This window comes from Physeter macrocephalus, chromosome 6, assembly GCF_002837175.3.
Source record: "Physeter macrocephalus isolate SW-GA chromosome 6, ASM283717v5, whole genome shotgun sequence".
NCBI lineage: Eukaryota > Metazoa > Chordata > Mammalia > Artiodactyla > Physeteridae > Physeter > Physeter macrocephalus.
Genome location: NC_041219.1, coordinates 4,071,436 through 4,087,381, shown reverse-complemented (window position 1 = coordinate 4,087,381; position 15,946 = coordinate 4,071,436). Strand labels below are relative to the sequence as shown.

Sequence of the window (15,946 nt, the reverse complement as noted above, 5' to 3'; positions counted from 1 at the left end):
AACTCAACTCCAACTGGCTTGAATAATAAGGACAAATATTAGTTCACATAAAAGAAAGTCCAACTCTCAGAACCTTCCTGCTGCCATGTTCGGAACTCGCTGCTCTAGCCTCTGGAGCCCGTCCCATCCTTCCAGCCTGTGACCAGCAGCAGAGAAAAACTAGTTACATATCATTTTCTTGCCCCATACACACCTTAAGGTGAGCAAAATATTTGAATAAATTAGAATAAATTAAGAGAATAAATTAATCTTAAATTAAGATTAGAATAAATTTTAACAAGGAAATCGTGCACAACCAGGCCAGTCAGTGAGGCAATCAGGTCAGTGCCAAGTTCTGGGAGGTGATCAGTGATGAACATGGCATCGACCCCACCAGCACCTATCATGGGGCTAGCGACCTGCAGCTGGACAGCATCTCAGTGTACTACAATGAAGCCACAGGTGGCAAATATGTTCCTCGTGCTATCTTGGTGGATCTAGAACCCAGGACCATGGACTCTGCTTGCTCAGGTCCTTTTGGTCAGATCTTCAGACCAGACAACTTTGTTCTTGGTCAGTCTGGGACAGGCAACAACTGGGCCAGGGGCCAGTATACAGAGGGGGCCAAGCTGGCTGACTCGGTCCTGGACGTGGTTCAGAAGGAGGTCGAGAGCTGTGACCGCCGGCAGGGCTTCCAGCTGACCCACTCGCTGGGAGGGGGGCACGGGCTCTGGAATGGGCACCTTGCTCATCAGCAAGATCCGTGAAGAGTATCCCAACCGCATCATGAACACCTTCAGTGTGGTGCCCTCACCCAAAGTGTCCAACACTGTGGTTGAGCCCTACCATGCCACCCTTTCCATCCATCAGTTGGTGAGGCACACTGATGAGACCTACTGCATTGACAACCAGGCCCTACAACATCTGCTTCTGCACCCTCAAGCTGACCACGCCAACCTACGGGGACCCGAATCACCTCGTCTCAGGCACCATGAGTGGTGTCACCCCCTGCCTCCGCTTCCCTGGCCAGCTCAGTGCTGACCTCTGCAAGCTGGCAGGCGACATGATGCCCTTCCCACGTCTCCACTTCTTCATGCCTGGCTTTGCCCCTCTAACCAGCCGTGGAAGCCAGCAGTGTCGGGCCCTCACTGTGCCCGAGCTCACCTGGAGGGTCTTCAATGCCAAGAACATGATGGCTGCCTGTCATCCCTGCCATGACGGGGACCTCACCGTGGCTGCTGTCTTCCGTGGGCGGATGTCCATGAAGGAGCTGGATGAGCAGATGCTCAACGTGCAGAACAAGAACAGCAGCTACTTCGTGGACTGGATCCCCGACAACGTCAAGATGGCTCTCTGTGACATCCCACCCCGTGGCCTCAGGATGGTGGTCACCTTCATTGGCAACAGCACGGCCATCTGGGAGCTGTTCAAGCACATCTCAGAGAAGTTCACTGCCATGTTCCACTGGAAAGCCTTCCTCCACTGGTACGCAGGTGAGGGCATGGATGAGATGGAGTTCACCGAGGCTGAGAGCAACATGAACGACCTCATCTCCGAGTACCAGGACGCCACCGCAGAAGAGGAGGAGGGTTTGGGTGAGGAGGCTTAAGGTCGAGTCGAGTCCCCATCACCCCAGTCTTCTCAGTCTCCTCAGCCTTCTTCCTTAACCGCCCCTTTGGTGAGGAGGCTTAAGGTCGAGTCGAGTCCCCATCACCCCAGTCTTCTCAGTCTCCTCAGCCTTCTTCCTTAACCGCCCCTTTCCCCTCCCTCTGAATTTGCATTTTCTGCCTCTATCTTGTTTTCTCTTTTTTTTGGGGGGGGGCGGTTCTAGAACAGTGCCTGGCACATAGTAGGCACTCAATAAATATTTGTTGTTTGTTGAACAACTCAGTAAATATTTGTTGTTTGTTCCCCCACTCTGGGGGACCTAGATTTCTGCCATTCTGGGTAACCCTGTATTTCCTTCTAGTGCCCACTCCTCCCAGCTGTCCAGTTAACATTTCCCTCTCTGTTTTTGAGATAACTCTCCAAGAAGCTGGGTCTCATCAAATCCCATTTAGAACCGTGTGCTGAAAACACAGATAGATGAACACCAGCCTAGACCCATGTGGTAGCCCAGGTGATAGGTAACCAAGCAGCAGGTAGAAGTCCCTACAAGGAAGGGGTGGAGTTTTGGAGAGGGGCATCCAGACCATTGAAGTCCTACTTTCCAGATATCTCCCCACACGTTTCTCACCTTCAGGGGAGGTGTTAACAGTATTATCTCCATTTTCAGTCTCCCTCCAAGCTCTGTCCTGAGCTATTTCTTTTGCAAGGGTCAGGCCCCCACCCTGTCAAGGGAGATCCTTCCCTCTTCCACTTTACCTCCTTCATAATGTTCGATTCCTTCCTTTATCCTGGTCGGAAAAGGCAGTCAAGAGGAGTGAGAGAGAGACCAGCCTTGGTCTCTAAGCCTCCAGAAAGCCCCTCCCCAAGCCTATCTTTTCTTACAGAAAAAAATTAATATCAGCCCTTCTGTACCTATATGGAAAGGTATGTGCTGCCACCTAAATGTCATTCCCCAGAGAGGGGACAGGATAGCATCTGTCTTTCGGCAACATCTTATCTCTTACTTTTGCTATTGCCTTTTTCCCCCTACCCTTGGTTTTGTCCTATTCTACACTTCAAACTTCTGTTGTGTTGAACTTGCTGCTTTTTTTCATATTGAAAAGATGACATTGCCCCAAGAGCCAAAAATAAGTGGGAATTGAAAAAAAAAGTCCAGAGGTAAGACAGGCTTCAGCATTGGCTGCTCTAGTGATTCATTGATTTTATCAAGGACCCAGGTACTTCTATCACTCTGTTCTACCATCAATATCATCACAGGCAGGCTCCTTTAGGGTGGTAGGTTGGCTGCCTGTAGTGTCTGGGGCAAACTCTTTCTTTATTCTCATCAGGTGGAAGAGAGAAACTGGCTCGCTGGGTATTTCTTAACTGTGTGAAAGAACTTTTCCAGAAGCTTCCAGCAAATATTTCCTTATGTCTTATTAAGCAAAATTGGATACATGCCAGTTCTCAAGAAGAGGGATATTGACTTTAGGCCAATTAGATCCACTCCTGGAACTCAGTTTCTCCTGAGGTTCATGGAGAAGGGTAGGTACCTGAACAAACTTGGGATTTTGTTAGGAAGGAAAAAGTGAAAACAGTTGCCAGGTTGGCATCCAACAACCATACACTTCCTTCCAGATCCAAGAATCCATTCTTTCTCTCAGATGCAGTTTACTGTATCTGGGTGACATCACTATAAGCTGTGTGTTGAACATATTTGTGGCTAGTTGTATTTAAGGTTTTCTTGTCCTCTGGCAAGATTAGAAGAGCAGTACAATTTTATTTTTATTTTCTGTATTTGCCAACCACATGTATTTGGGGATTTCAATTCTTGGAGAATCCTTTAAATTTTTTTTTTTAAGGATAAAACCTCTGAATTTAGGAAACCAAAGCAGCAATTTGGATGGCAACATTTGACTTTTAAGACTTTTAAAAAACTATTTGCTTGGAGTTGACAGAAAATACTATCTGAAGATTGCTGGTGCTGATGTCATTTAAACTCCTCCAAGTCTTTATTTCTCCATCTACATGAAAGGATAATAGCACCCACCCTGCTATGAGATAATGTATGTGAAAGGGTACTGTAAAGCATAAAAAACAACTAAAGAGGGTAAGATGTTAGTACAGCCAGTGCCTCACTGTCCAAATAAAGGATTGATGGGAACAGAGACACTTTCTCCAAAGACTTTCAGGTCTGTCCAATTGATAAAGAAAGGACCTTCTCTAAAATAGACCTATGTGCAACAGGGCAGTTCGTTCATGTGTTTTCATGTTCATTTGGAGCAGGCTTCTGGGGCTTCTGTGTCTCAGATATTTTCACTGGGAAGAGGGCAGAGGCCACTTGAATTGAGTGTTCTTCCTGTCACCTGTAAAAACATAAGCTCAAATACAGGAAGTGTCTTGGTTAAGGCAGGGAGAAGGCGGATGCTTTTGAAGACAAGGAAAGGGGGAGAGAATGGCAAGGGAGAAGAGATCTGAGGATTCCACGAGCACCTGAGATTTGGAACCACTCCTTGACTGTGTCCCAAGGAAGTAATAGACCCATAAGCTGCGTGGTGTACCTCAAGAGAGAAAGGTCCAGGTTGCCTGCTACAGTTCCTGAGACATGGGACTTTCTGTGCTAAAACCAGGAAAGTCCTGGGAAAATAAGGATGAGTTGGTTACCCCATGGGTAGCTAAGTGGCAGCCATGGTGGAGTAGAGATAAGACCTTCTCCTGCTATGTGGGCACCATGTATGGCTTTTCCACCTGGGAGTTACCCATGGAGGGAGAGGGTCTGCCAGTCATGGTCAAGTGCTTTAGGGGACACAGATTCAACTTTTAAGTTGTTTTAAAGGAAAGAAAGAAAGTAATGTGTTTTTTGCATACCATAGCTTGGGAACTGAGATTCATACCTAATACACAGGGATTTCCATAATCCCTTAGGAAAACTTTGTAGCCAGATATATTATGGGATGCAGAACTTTTTGAATTTTAGAAGGGATCTAGGGACACATTTTACAGTATGTGTTCCTTGTAATACATGCTCCGATATAGTACTCTGTAATCAGACACACTGATATTTCTACAGAAGTATTAATACTTACATCAAATGAGTTAAGGAACAGTAAATAGGCTTATGTCAGCTCAGGCTGGATAGTGCTGTCAAATGAGGTCAGGTTAGTTTAGGTTTTGCCACCAAGTTAGTTGCAGTTTTCAGAAATTTTAATATTTTGGAATTATAGGTAATGAATGGATTGTTGCTGTATTTATAAATATGCATAAATACAAAGGCATGTCCTCAATTTATTATAATGTTAGCTGAAGTGTAAAATCTATCCCATGTTTTCTAATATTGACTACAGATTCTGGAGAATTTATGAATAGATAATGCTGCTTAATACACTCATAAGGTTTATCAGATCCTAATATTGGAATCGATAATACATACAAATTACAATATAAGGTGATATGTGCAACACTCAAATGTTCTATTTGCACGTCATAGATTTTTATCCAGACAGCCAAGGTGCGATTGTCACAATTTAAAATAGCTTTCTGTAAAGGTCAATTGAAATGCTGAATTTGCTGGACCTGAATGAACAAGATATTTTTCCTTGAGTGATACTGAACTACAGGTGATAACCTCTAAGTTTTCTCCAGGGTGATAACCATAGGGTTTGGGGCCAAGAAAGTTTTGTTTAATGTCTCTGTGGAGGCAAAGTCAAGGACACTACAGCACATACCTCTGATTCTGCCAACCTCCCTCAAAGAGGACCATCTCCTATTAAGCCTTCTGGGAAAAGTCTCAGAGCACAGTCAATGAAAAATAACCACTACTTCTTGCTTTGGTGCCAGCCTGCACAACAAAGAGTCCCTTTAACTGCCTTAAAAGGAATATACTCCTTTCCACACCTATCACATTTCATTCTCTTAACATAATGCCACAAACTGAAAAAGGAAACAGGTTGTGAAATAATACAGAAAGTTATTTTTAATTAAAAGAGTGCATTTATCAACACTAAAAATAAAAAAGAAGGTTCAAATGATAAGGGGTAGCAGAGAGATCCTGAAAAAGGCCTGACTCCCAAAGGCAGTGCTAAATGGCATCCCATGACACTGACATGAACCCTGAGACTTGAGATTAATTGCTTTGTGATACGAGGTGATTGGGGTGAGGGTTGAGGGCTTACTGGCCCATTTTTCCATTTTTCTCAGACAGAGCCCTGTGTCCGAGAACTACCTGGTGCCATCAAGAGCCACTGAGGAGAGTTTAAAGTCTGGAACCACAGCAGACGTGTAAAAACTTGGAGATGGAATAGTTTCCCACCCTGGGATTGAGCCCTGGGGTGGGAGTGACGCATCACTGCATCCCTCATCCTTTCTCCTTCCCCTTCCCAAGCTGTAGTGGCAGCTATTATAAAGCTAGAGATGGGGGAGATGTGGGAAAAAGAGAGAAGAAAGCATAAACCAAAAGGATTCTGAGCCATTCTAACACTGGAGGTGGGGCGTGGCTTCGGATCTACAATGTATCTTTAGTTTCTGGGACTTCATGTTCCGAAGACAGATATCATTGAGGAAGTCTTTGAGCCCACGGAAATTTAAGGGTCTTTAGGATCCAAACTCTCTCCAACTTGGGCTTCTGGTTTCTACTTTGTGGACACCTTGATTCTGATACTCTTGAAGCCAAGGTAGAATCTTGAAGAGAGAGAGAGAGAGATAGAGAAAGAAGCTGGCTCCGTAAGCCTGGCCCTTGGCTTATGTGAAAGGTAATTAAATGGAACTTTTTGTTGCCTGGGGCATACCAGGTACTTGAGCTTCAGACACAATGCAGGAGGATAAGGAACTTCTGGATTGAAACTCCAGGACACCAGTGGGCCGCTCGATGTTATCTGAGGTTCCCTAGGTTCCCCTAGAGTTTACTGAGTAAACTCTAGTTTAAAGCTTTCTATTGTTCTAAGTGTCAGCCAGACTATGCTATAAATCAGCTATTTAACCCATGTTGAAAGCCATTTGTGCAATTTCCTTTACAACTAATCTCAGGTTTACAAATCCTGGTTGTGTAACCTTGGGACTTTCTCTCTTGGCCATGTTTCTTCATCTGTAAAAGGAAGACAGATTGGAGAAGGAATAGGTCTCTATATCAGTTAGGATGCTGTTGGCTGCAAGGAACAGAAAACTCAATTCCAACTGGCTTGAATAATAAGGACAAATATTAGTTCACATAAAAGAAAGTCCAACTCTCAGAACCTTCCTGCTGCCATGTTCGGAACTCGCTGCTCTAGCCTCTGGAGCCCGTCCCATCCTTCCAGCCTGTGACCAGCAGCAGAGAAAAACTAGTTACATATCATTTTCTTGCCCCATACACACCTTAAGGTGAGCAAAATATTTGAATAAATTAGAATAAATTAAGAGAATAAATTAATCTTAAATTAAGATTAGAATAAATTTTAACAAGGAAATCGTGCACAACCAGGCCAGTCAGTGAGGCAATCAGGTCAGTGCCAAGTTCTGGGAGGTGATCAGTGATGAACATGGCATCGACCCCACCAGCACCTATCATGGGGCTAGCGACCTGCAGCTGGACAGCATCTCAGTGTACTACAATGAAGCCACAGGTGGCAAATATGTTCCTCGTGCTACCTTGGTGGATCTAGAACCCAGGACCATGGACTCTGCTTGCTCAGGTCCTTTTGGTCAGATCTTCAGACCAGACAACTTTGTTCTTGGTCAGTCTGGGACAGGCAACAACTGGGCCAGGGGCCAGTATACAGAGGGGGCCAAGCTGGCTGACTCGGTCCTGGACGTGGTTCAGAAGGAGGTCGAGAGCTGTGACCGCCGGCAGGGCTTCCAGCTGACCCACTCGCTGGGAGGGGGGCACGGGCTCTGGAATGGGCACCTTGCTCATCAGCAAGATCCGTGAAGAGTATCCCAACCGCATCATGAACACCTTCAGTGTGGTGCCCTCACCCAAAGTGTCCAACACTGTGGTTGAGCCCTACCATGCCACCCTTTCCATCCATCAGTTGGTGAGGCACACTGATGAGACCTACTGCATTGACAACCAGGCCCTACAACATCTGCTTCTGCACCCTCAAGCTGACCACGCCAACCTACGGGGACCCGAATCACCTCGTCTCAGGCACCATGAGTGGTGTCACCCCCTGCCTCCGCTTCCCTGGCCAGCTCAGTGCTGACCTCTGCAAGCTGGCAGGCGACATGATGCCCTTCCCACGTCTCCACTTCTTCATGCCTGGCTTTGCCCCTCTAACCAGCCGTGGAAGCCAGCAGTGTCGGGCCCTCACTGCGCCCGAGCTCACCTGGAGGGTCTTCAATGCCAAGAACATGATGGCTGCCTGTCATCCCTGCCATGACGGGGACCTCACCGTGGCTGCTGTCTTCCGTGGGCGGATGTCCATGAAGGAGCTGGATGAGCAGATGCTCAACGTGCAGAACAAGAACAGCAGCTACTTCGTGGACTGGATCCCCGACAACGTCAAGATGGCTCTCTGTGACATCCCACCCCGTGGCCTCAGGATGGCGGTCACCTTCATTGGCAACAGCATGGCCATCTGGGAGCTGTTCAAGCACATCTCAGAGAAGTTCACTGCCATGTTCCACGGGAAAGCCTTCCTCCACTGGTACGCAGGTGAGGGCATGGATGAGATGGAGTTCACCGAGGCTGAGAGCAACATGAACGACCTCATCTCCGAGTACCAGGACGCCACCGCAGAAGAGGAGGAGGGTTTGGGTGAGGAGGCTTAAGGTCGAGTCGAGTCCCCATCACCCCAGTCTTCTCAGTCTCCTCAGCCTTCTTCCTTAACCGCCCCTTTCCTCTCCCTCTGAATTTGCATTTTCTGCCTCTATCTTGTTTTCTCTTTTTTTGCGGGGGGGGGGGCGGTTCTAGAACAGTGCCTGGCACATAGTAGGCACTCAATAAATATTTGTTGTTTGTTGAACAACTCAGTAAATATTTGTTGTTTGTTCCCCCACTCTGGGGGACCTAGATTTCTGCCATTCTGGGTAACCCTGTATTTCCTTCTAGTGCCCACTCCTCCCAGCTGTCCAGTTAACATTTCCCTCTCTGTTTTTGAGATAACTCTCCAAGAAGCTGGGTCTCATCAAATCCCATTTAGAACCGTGTGCTGAAAACACAGATAGATGAACACCAGCCTAGACCCATGTGGTAGCCCAGGTGATAGGTAACCAAGCAGCAGGTAGAAGTCCCTACAAGGAAGGGGTGGAGTTTTGGAGAGGGGCATCCAGACCATTGAAGTCCTACTTTCCAGATATCTCCCCACACGTTTCTCACCTTCAGGGGAGGTGTTAACAGTATTATCTCCATTTTCAGTCTCCCTCCAAGCTCTGTCCTGAGCTATTTCTTTTGCAAGGGTCAGGCCCCCACCCTGTCAAGGGAGATCCTTCCCTCTTCCACTTTACCTCCTTCATAATGTTCGATTCCTTCCTTTATCCTGGTCGGAAAAGGCAGTCAAGAGGAGTGAGAGAGAGACCAGCCTTGGTCTCTAAGCCTCCAGAAAGCCCCTCCCCAAGCCTATCTTTTCTTACAGAAAAAAATTAATATCAGCCCTTCTGTACCTATATGGAAAGGTATGTGCTGCCACCTAAATGTCATTCCCCAGAGAGGGGACAGGATAGCATCTGTCTTTCGGCAACATCTTATCTCTTACTTTTGCTATTGCCTTTTTCCCCCTACCCTTGGTTTTGTCCTATTCTACACTTCAAACTTCTGTTGTGTTGAACTTGCTGCTTTTTTTCATATTGAAAAGATGACATTGCCCCAAGAGCCAAAAATAAGTGGGAATTGAAAAAAAAAGTCCAGAGGTAAGACAGGCTTCAGCATTGGCTGCTCTAGTGATTCATTGATTTTATCAAGGACCCAGGTACTTCTATCACTCTGTTCTACCATCAATATCATCACAGGCAGGCTCCTTTAGGGTGGTAGGTTGGCTGCCTGTAGTGTCTGGGGCAAACTCTTTCTTTATTCTCATCAGGTGGAAGAGAGAAACTGGCTCGCTGGGTATTTCTTAACTGTGTGAAAGAACTTTTCCAGAAGCTTCCAGCAAATATTTCCTTATGTCTTATTAAGCAAAATTGGATACATGCCAGTTCTCAAGAAGAGGGATATTGACTTTAGGCCAATTAGATCCACTCCTGGAACTCAGTTTCTCCTGAGGTTCATGGAGAAGGGTAGGTACCTGAACAAACTTGGGATTTTGTTAGGAAGGAAAAAGTGAAAACAGTTGCCAGGTTGGCATCCAACAACCATACACTTCCTTCCAGATCCAAGAATCCATTCTTTCTCTCAGATGCAGTTTACTGTATCTGGGTGACATCACTATAAGCTGTGTGTTGAACATATTTGTGGCTAGTTGTATTTAAGGTTTTCTTGTCCTCTGGCAAGATTAGAAGAGCAGTACAATTTTATTTTTATTTTCTGTATTTGCCAACCACATGTATTTGGGGATTTCAATTCTTGGAGAATCCTTTAAATTTTTTTTTTTAAGGATAAAACCTCTGAATTTAGGAAACCAAAGCAGCAATTTGGATGGCAACATTTGACTTTTAAGACTTTTAAAAAACTATTTGCTTGGAGTTGACAGAAAATACTATCTGAAGATTGCTGGTGCTGATGTCATTTAAACTCCTCCAAGTCTTTATTTCTCCATCTACATGAAAGGATAATAGCACCCACCCTGCTATGAGATAATGTATGTGAAAGGGTACTGTAAAGCATAAAAAACAACTAAAGAGGGTAAGATGTTAGTACAGCCAGTGCCTCACTGTCCAAATAAAGGATTGATGGGAACAGAGACACTTTCTCCAAAGACTTTCAGGTCTGTCCAATTGATAAAGAAAGGACCTTCTCTAAAATAGACCTATGTGCAACAGGGCAGTTCGTTCATGTGTTTTCATGTTCATTTGGAGCAGGCTTCTGGGGCTTCTGTGTCTCAGATATTTTCACTGGGAAGAGGGCAGAGGCCACTTGAATTGAGTGTTCTTCCTGTCACCTGTAAAAACATAAGCTCAAATACAGGAAGTGTCTTGGTTAAGGCAGGGAGAAGGCGGATGCTTTTGAAGACAAGGAAAGGGGGAGAGAATGGCAAGGGAGAAGAGATCTGAGGATTCCACGAGCACCTGAGATTTGGAACCACTCCTTGACTGTGTCCCAAGGAAGTAATAGACCCATAAGCTGCGTGGTGTACCTCAAGAGAGAAAGGTCCAGGTTGCCTGCTACAGTTCCTGAGACATGGGACTTTCCGTGCTAAAACCAGGAAAGTCCTGGGAAAATAAGGATGAGTTGGTTACCCCATGGGTAGCTAAGTGGCAGCCATGGTGGAGTAGAGATAAGACCTTCTCCTGCTATGTGGGCACCATGTATGGCTTTTCCACCTGGGAGTTACCCATGGAGGGAGAGGGTCTGCCAGTCATGGTCAAGTGCTTTAGGGGACACAGATTCAACTTTTAAGTTGTTTTAAAGGAAACAAAGAAAGTAATGTGTTTTTTGCATACCATAGCTTGGGAACTGAGATTCATACCTAATACACAGGGATTTCCATAATCCCTTAGGAAAACTTTGTAGCCAGATATATTATGGGATGCAGAACTTTTTGAATTTTAGAAGGGATCTAGGGACACATTTTACAGTATGTGTTCCTTGTAATACATGCTCCGATATAGTACTCTGTAATCAGACACACTGATATTTCTACAGAAGTATTAATACTTACATCAAATGAGTTAAGGAACAGTAAATAGGCTTATGTCAGCTCAGGCTGGATAGTGCTGTCAAATGAGGTCAGGTTAGTTTAGGTTTTGCCACCAAGTTAGTTGCAGTTTTCAGAAATTTTAATATTTTGGAATTATAGGTAATGAATGGATTGTTGCTGTATTTATAAATGTGCATATATACAAAGGCATGTCCTCAATTTATTATAATGTTAGCTGAAGTGTAAAATCTATCCCATTTTTTCTAATATTGACTACAGATTCTGGAGAATTTATGACTAGATAATGCTGCTTAATACACTCATAGAGTTTATCAGATCCTAATATTGGAATCGATAATACATATAAATTACAATATAAGGTGATATGTGCAACACTCAAATGTTCTATTTGCATGTCATAGATTTTTATCCAGACAGCTTATTTACTTTATTTTATTTTATTTTTTTTGTGGTATGCGGGCCTCCCTCCGCTGTGGCCTCTCCCGTTGCGGAGCACAGGCTCCGGACGCGCAGGCCCAGCGGCCATGTCTTCACGGGCCCAGCCGCTCCGCGGCATGTGGGATCCTCCCAAACCGGGGCGCGAACCCGGTTCCCCTGCATCGGCAGGCGGACGCGCAACCACTGCGCCACCAGGGAAGCCCTGTCACAATTTAAAATAGCTTTCCGTAAAGGTCAATTGAAATGCTGAATTTGCTGGACCTGAATGAACAAGATATTTTTCCTTGAGTGATACTGAACTACAGGTGATAACCTCTAAGTTTTCTCCAGGGTGATAACCATAGGGTTTGGGGCCAAGAAAGTTTTGTTTAATGTCTCTGTGGAGGCAAAGTCAAGGACACTGGTTTACAACTGCCATCACGGCTCTAAGAGAAATAATGATGGTGATGATGATCCATTTGTTTGTAAACCTAGAAGGTGTGGTTATTGTGACACAATTATGTACAAGCACAGTCATTCTCCGATCTGACTCAAAATCATAATTTTCAGGGCCTGAAAAGTTGTACCAAATAAGTTTACAATCTCTAAAACTTTGGTGGTTCCATTGTCATTCTTCACTAGAAAATAAGCCCAGGTATTATTTAGACAGAAAGTTTTGTTTAATGTCTCTGTGGAGGCAAAGTCAAGGACACTGGTTTACAACTGCCATCGTGGCTCTAAGAGAAATAATGATGGTGATGATGATCCATCTGTTTGTAAACCTAGAAGGTGTGGTTATTGTGACACAATTATGTACAAGCACAGTCATTCTCCGATCTGACTCAAAATCATAATTTTCAGGGCCTGAAAAGTTGTACCAAATAAGTTTACAATCTCTAAAACTTTGGTGGTTCCATTGTCATTCTTCACTAGAAAATGAGTCCAGGTATAATTTAGTCAGAGCTTTGAAGATAAGATTCAGCGTCTTGAATCAAGTTTAGTTGTATATCAGGAAAAAGTGAAAAAGCACAGGGTCGTTTGTTACAATTCTTAGATTTTCCTTTCTGCAGGGAAAGCCATGGGGGAAACAGATGCTTTCTTAGACATTTTCCCTCTAATGAAATGATGTATAACAGGCACCTAGATTGGATTTTATGTCCACGTTTGCAATTATCTTATTTTGCCACATAACATGCAATTTCTTTAATCACATGTGATGGTTTGTAAAACTTGATGTTTTGCATTAGCTTTTTACTCTCCCTCTCCCACCCCTCTAGGTGGTCACAAACCACCGAGCTGGTCTCCCTGTGCTGTGCGGCTGCTTCCCACTAGCTATCTATGTTATGTTTGGTAGTGTATATATGTCCATGCCACTCTCTCACTTTGTCACAGCTTACCCTTCCCCCTCCCCATATCCTCAAGTCCCTGCTCTAGTAGGTCTGTGTCTTTATTCCCATCTTACCCCTACGTTCTTCATGACCTTCCTTTTCTTCTTCTTCTTATTCTTAGATTCCATATATATGTGTTAGCATACGGTATTTGTTTTTCTCTTTCTGACTTACTTCACTCTGTATGACAGACTCTAGGTCCATCCACCTCACTACAAATAACTCAATTTCGTTTCTATGTGCCAAAATCTAAAATATTTATGTATAGATGACACTGTGTCTCTAATTACTGCAAATGAGGCTCCTTGTCTCTTTTATGGTATCTCTTCAGAGAGCGAGTGTGTGAAAAGTGTGGTAATCATCTTTTTCTTTTTCTTTGATCAGTTCCTTTAAAACCTTCATAAAAACTCTCTTCATACCAACTACCCAATGGCATATGCAGCTAATTGTTCCCTGTTGCCTTTGCCCCTCTGATTTGCCTAGCGAAGCCTGCTTGGCCTGATCCCTGAACTTAGAGGGCTCCTATGACCTGTGGGGTGCGTCTGGGCCCCGTGGGAGCCCACATCTGGAGGAATCTCAGCAACTAAACGATAAACAGCCCAGGCTGCCTTTTCTCTATCTATATTGACTAATTTTTCATTCTTTTCTGCTCCTAAGTTCAATGGACTAAGAAGACCCAGGGAAGTTTTAATTCAATACTATTCTCTTTGCCAAATTTCCCCCAGGATTCCAGCTAACACTAACCCCAAACAAAGTAAGGCCGGAACGGAAGCGTATCTCACATGTTTAGGCTCACTACTAAATGTCATAAATGATTCCTTCAAACCTCGGGCATGTAAGTCTGCATGTATTTCTTTCCATTGTCATTCTATAATTAAGCACCCTGTAGAATAATAAATCAAAGAGAGAGAGGAACTTCAAGATGGTAGAGGAGTAAGACGTGGAGATCACCTTCCCCCCGACAAATACATCAAAAATACATCTACAAGTGGAACAACTCCTACAGAACACCTCCCGAACGCTGGCAGAAGACCTCAGACTTCCCCAAAGGCAAGAAACTCCCCACGTACCTGGGTAGGGCAAAAGAGAAAACAGAGACAAAAGAATAGGGACAGGACCTGCACCTCTGGGAGGAAGCTGTGAAGGAGGAAATGTTTCCACACACTAGAAGCCCCTTCACGGGCGGAGACATGGGGTGGGCGGGGGGGGGAAGCTTCGGAGCCACGGAGGAGAGCGCAGTAACAGGGTGCGGAGGGCAAAGAGGAGAGATTCCCGCACAGAGGATCGGTGCCGACCGGCACTCACCAGCCCGAGAGGCTTGTCTGCTCACCCGCCGGGACGGGCGGGGGCTGGGAGCTGAGGCTCGGGCTTCGGAGGTGAGATCCCAGGGAGAGGACTGGGGTTGGCTGCGTGAACACAGCCTGAAGGGGGCTAGTGCACCACGGCTAGCCGGGAGGGAGTCCGGGTAAAGGTCTGGACCTGCCCAAGAGGCAAGAGACCATTGTTTCAGGGTGCGTGAGGAGAGGGGTTTCAGAGCACCTCCTGAACGAGCTCCAGAGACGGGAGCGAGCCGCGGCTATGAGCGCGGACCCCAGAGATGGGCATGAGACGCTAGTGCTGCTGCAGCCACCAAGAAGCCTGTGTGGAATCTTCATAAGGTTAACAGCTTCTCTTTCAGCAGAAACTCTGCAAGCCAGAAGGGAGTGGCAGGACATATTCAAAGTGCCAAGAGGGAAAAACCTACAACCAAGATTGCCCTACCCAGCAAGTCTCTCATTCAGATTCGACGGAGAAATTAAAACCTTTACAGATGAGCAAAAGTTAAGAGAATTCAACACCATCAAACCAGCTTTACAACAAATGCTAAAGGAACTTCTCTAGGTAGGAAACACAAGAGAAGGAAAAGACCTACAATAACAAACCCAAAACAACTCAGAAAACGGTAATGGGAACATACATATCTATAATTACCTTAAACGGAAATGGATTAAATGCTCGAACCAAAAGACATAGACTGGCTGTATGGAAACAAAAACAAGATGCAAATATATGCTATCTACAAGAGACCCACATCAGACCTAGGGACACATACAGACTGAAAGGGAGGGGATGGAAAAAGATACTACATGCAAATGGAAATCAAAAGAAAGCTGGAGTAGCAATTCTCATTTCAGACAAAATCGCCTTTAAAATAAAGATTATTACAAGAAACAAAAAGGACACTACATAATGATCAAGGGATCAATCCAAGAAGAAGATATAACAATTGTAAATATTTATGCACCCAACATAGGAGCACCTCAATACATAAGGCAAATGCTAACAGCCATAAAAGCAGAAATCGACAGTAAAACAATAACAGTAGGGGAGTTTAACACCCCACTTTCACCAATAGACAGATCAACCAAAATGAAAATAAATAAGGAAACACAAGCTTTAAATAGCACATTAAACAAGATAGACTTAATTGATATTTATAGGACATTCCATCCAAAAACAACAGAATACACTTTCTTCTCAAGGGCTCATGGAACATTCTCCAGGATAGATCATATCTTGGGTCACAAATCAAACCTTGGTAAATTTAAGAAAATTGAAATCAAGTAGCTTTTCTGACCACAACGTTATGAAACTAGATATCAATTACAGGAAAGAAACTGTAAAAAATACAAACACATGGAGGCTAAACAATACGCTACTAAATAACCAAGAGATCACTGATGAAATCAAAGAGCAAATCAAAATATACCTGGAAAAAAATGACAATGAAAACACAACGACCCAAAACCTATGGGATGCAGCAAAAGCAGTTCTAAGAGGGAAGTTTATAGCAATACAATCCTACCT

General features: G+C 44.6%; 2 pseudogenes; both read left to right on the top strand.

Moving 5' to 3' along the window:
* The first annotated feature begins 292 nt into the window (after positions 1-292).
* On the top strand, positions 293-1,588 carry LOC112064699 (tubulin beta chain-like; annotated as a pseudogene).
* A 5,610-nt stretch (positions 1,589-7,198) lies between these two features.
* LOC102995823 (tubulin beta chain-like) lies at positions 7,199-8,310 on the top strand (annotated as a pseudogene).
* The last annotated feature ends 7,636 nt before the right edge of the window (positions 8,311-15,946 follow it).